This window comes from Cynoglossus semilaevis, chromosome 8, assembly GCF_000523025.1.
Source record: "Cynoglossus semilaevis isolate Cse_v1.0 chromosome 8, Cse_v1.0, whole genome shotgun sequence".
In the NCBI taxonomy this organism is placed as follows: domain Eukaryota; kingdom Metazoa; phylum Chordata; class Actinopteri; order Pleuronectiformes; family Cynoglossidae; genus Cynoglossus; species Cynoglossus semilaevis.
In genome coordinates, this window is record NC_024314.1 from 27,500,996 (window position 1) to 27,505,182 (window position 4,187).

Below are 4,187 nucleotides of genomic sequence, written 5' to 3' on the forward strand. Positions count from 1 at the left end.
ATTGTTTCGCCTCCTGTTACTGAACTCACCTGTCAAACTGTGTTGACAATGTTAGCATATTTTTGCCCCTGTTATATCTCTTTGAAGTGGTTTACATTAGCTCTCTCTTACTCTCTATATCAATATACACACATAAAATATATACACAATATATATTTTCACTATTGTGTATATACATGTGTATATACACACACATGTATGTATACATATATACATTATATGCTGTCCAGTTTTTCACTGTTTTCTATATATACACACACGTGTATATAAACAGCCATATACATATATGTGTATATATGTATATATATACACATATATGTACATGTACACATATATGTATATATATATACACATATACATGTGTACATATATACACACACATGTACACAAAAACTAGACAGCATATATGTATATAAATATTTATATATGTAAATATATATTTATGGCTGTATTTATATACGCATCCATATATATACACATTCTTCACTGTTGTGTATATACATATTTATGTACATATGCATACACACACATGGATGTATACATATATAAATATATATACACATATACATGTGTACATATATACACACACATGTACACAAAAACTAGACAGCATATATGTATATATGTATATATATTTATATATGTAAACGTATATACAGTATATGTATGTGGCTGTAGATTGGACTATTGTTGATGAAAGCCTTGAAACATTCATAATTTTGCTTTAAAAACAACAATGAATTTTAGTGTAAACACTAATGATTTCCACAACTTGATTCAGCGTGATGTCGACAGAACTGCGGCTGTGGTGAAAAAAAGAAAAATAAAATGTTGAGAATACGCAGGAGGATTTTTTTTTCCTTTTCTTTTTTTTTTTTCCAAGTTTAATCAACAAGTACTGTAGCTTCAACTGAACTATGTAATTGGCTGACGACGTGTTTTCACTGCTAATATCTTCTATGCACACAATTACAGGCCTAACTTTTCATTCAGGACACACGCACCGATAACTGCGGCATAATCGCTGCAGAACCCCGAGGAGCGGCTCTTTACTCCTGTTGTAGGTGCTGCGCTGAAGTATCGCTGTTGTGTCCATTAATGTCATTAACACTGCCCTCAGGAGTGCTACCGCTATATTTAGTTATCGGAAATTTGATGAGGAATAGATCCTGAGCACGTAGGCCCGGCTGCAGCTGACACTATAAACATAATCCGGTCCTTTTTTTTTTTTTTTTTTTACGCCAATAAAAGTGAGACGTCTCTAATTAGCACCAAGACGGATCCGAGTTCCCCTGAGCTCGGAGAGAATCGGCTCCAACAGTGCAGCGTTGGATTACACGTTGGATAAGACCCGGAGAAGATAGGGATTCATCGGTGGTACAACAGTTTTCTTGCTGGGCCTCTGTTCAAAGGCGCTAACATCCCACATCCGGCTCAACGCAAGAAGCTGTGATCTCTCACGAACCCCGGAGACCGACGTGAAACCGGTTAAAGGTCACGCACGTTAGAGCAGGTCTTTAATTGGCTACGACGTCACGACCCGTAGTCACATCAGTTTTGGTTAAATAAATCGTTTACACACCATGTGGCATCACTAACTTATCAACCATCACTGAGGTCGGACCGAGGAGCGCCGTTATAAACATGAAAACTACATTGTATTTTTTTATTCAAATATTCTTCGAGGATGTCGTCACACGTTTAGTGCCGTGAAAAATTTAAATTTCTAATCCAAGAAAATCCAAGAAATTCAACTATTCTCTGTCACGAAGCCTGAGCTGCAGGTTCAGGCTGAGAATTTTATTTGATTTTAGTTTTTTGGCTCAATAACAACAAAAACATATATACAAGTAGCAAATATATTTAGGTGTAAATTTCATAGTAGCTGAGGATTTTTTTTTTCCAACATGATTTTTGTTTTCCCCAGAGTTCAGCAGTGAAAGAACAAAAGACTGGATCACAGCGAGCTCCGCGGCGTCTGGTGCTGCTGACGTCAGCACGAATCATGTTTCCTCAAGGCCACGTCTTCACTGTGCACCGACCAATCAAAGTCATCGCTCGCTTGTCAAGGTACAATTTGGGAGAAAAAAAAAAGAGGGAAAAGCGAGAAGAACTGAGCGGAAAACTGGACGACATCGACCACGAACGAGTCGCCGTCAGGACATGAAGGCCCGCGGCCGCCACAGGAAGACGTTTGTTTCCCGTCGCGTCTTCTTTTGTCTCTAACATTTAAGAACGACCTCGGAGGAAAACATCAAACACGGCATCAGTGATGCAGCGGTAACCAATCACATTAGAGACGAAACCGTTTCAATAACTGTCAGATTTCTGAACAAACGTGTGTGTGTGTGTGTGTGTGTGTCACACAGTTTCATCAACACCGTTGTTTTTGTTCTCTGACTGAGCCGCTCCTGTCATCCTCCCCTCACCCACCCCTCCCTCCACAGAGTGACGAGCAGCCATATCAGCCAGGATCGTGAATCATAATAGACTTCCTGTCTCTGCTCCCCCTGGTGGTGACTTTTCTCCTCCTGAACTTTACTTCTGCACCACGTTCGCACAGCGCCGAACTTCAAAAGTCACCTCTTAATTAATCAGGTAGTGGAGGTGGCACTGCAGCGTCGGGATAACGGCTAACCACCCGTACTCAGTACAGAGAGAGGCTCCCCCTACAGGCTGCTGTTGTTTGGCAGCCCGGCTCCTCGTTTTATCTCTCGGCTGCTTTTAAACACCGTAAAGCCGGCGCTGACAGTGACCCGAGATAAAAGGCAGAGACTCAAAGCCGACAAGAGTTCAGGGAAAGTTCTCCAGCTCTCCGCCCGCCCGCCCCTTCACCCCGACTAAACCTCCCTCGTACCCAGTCTCACTGCTGCTCTCTGGGAAGCGGGAAGGGCGGCGGAGCGCCGCGGCCCACTTGAAAAGTTCCTTCGCCTCTATTACAACTTTGCGGTTGATCCCAGAAGGAGGCCAGCTATAGGTGCCGGAGATGCCGGGATCGACTGCTCTAATCTCACGGCTGCTCCTCGCCTCGCTCCCAACCCGACCTCTTCTTTTGTTCTTTAAGCCCTGGATTGTCTTGTTTCTACATCTCTATTTGGACAAGACGCAGACATCTGCTGAGGGGAGAGGAGGGGAGGGAGGAGGGGAGGAGGGGAGGAGACGGGAGGAAAAAAAAAAAGAAATCTACTTCTGCTGCAGTTACAACAAGAATCAAACAGTGTCTGATGCAACAGTTGACAAAGTTGGAACAGTCGTCAACGGATTTACACCGGTGGACACATCTGATTACATTTATTATTTTATTTTAGATAGATGCCAAAAACTAAAACAATGATTTATCCCAAACCGTCTTTCACTTTTAATTGGGCTGTAAAGTGTGGCCACCAGGTGTGACCTGCAGGGGGCGTCTGGGCGTCAAACTGAACTGGAGCAGAAGTTTTGGAAAAATGTCCGACCAACGTACGACGCAAATCTTCAGGTCTACAGGGGGAAAAAACCCACAGAGAGTTTCCTGTTCGATACTTATAATCTGACCATGTTTCAAAACAACAGGTCAAAGGTCATTCAGACTCTGGTACTAAGAGAAGAAAGTCTAACGATCCTTCAACGATGGTGCGTATCACTGGTTCACAGTAACTGGTACCGGCCCAACGGTCCTGGGTTAAAAAAAAACCAACATGACCCTGATGGAGACAGAACTCCTTTCAACGTTCCTCGTAGTTCCTTCAACGTTCCTTCAACGTTCCTCTCGTCTCGCAGTGACTCATTCGAACGCTTGGCAGCTTCAAACTCCCATCATCGACTCCCAGCCGCCTGGCCGACGATCCGTCTTCCTCTTCCACAGAAGACTTTGCTGAGTGGAACTAAACCCAGGAGCAGAGACCTCCAGTGGCCACCGGAGTCAAACGCGGCAGCTATTACACAACAGGAAGTATGTAGCTATAAAAGCCCAGATGGCGTTTGGAGCCGCTGGCGGTGAGCAGTCGCGGCGGCTCCAGGAGTTTTCAGCTCCATCAGAGGCTTGATGATGATTAAAAGTTAAATTTGTCCGTGGAGCCAAACAAAAAAGCTACACTTTTAGAACTGGTTTTAATGGCATCTGTTTTGACACGTGACTCAGAGCTGTGTATGGGGGGGGGGGGGGGGTGTGGGGGGAGGGGGACACAAACCACTGTAACGAGAGCTAT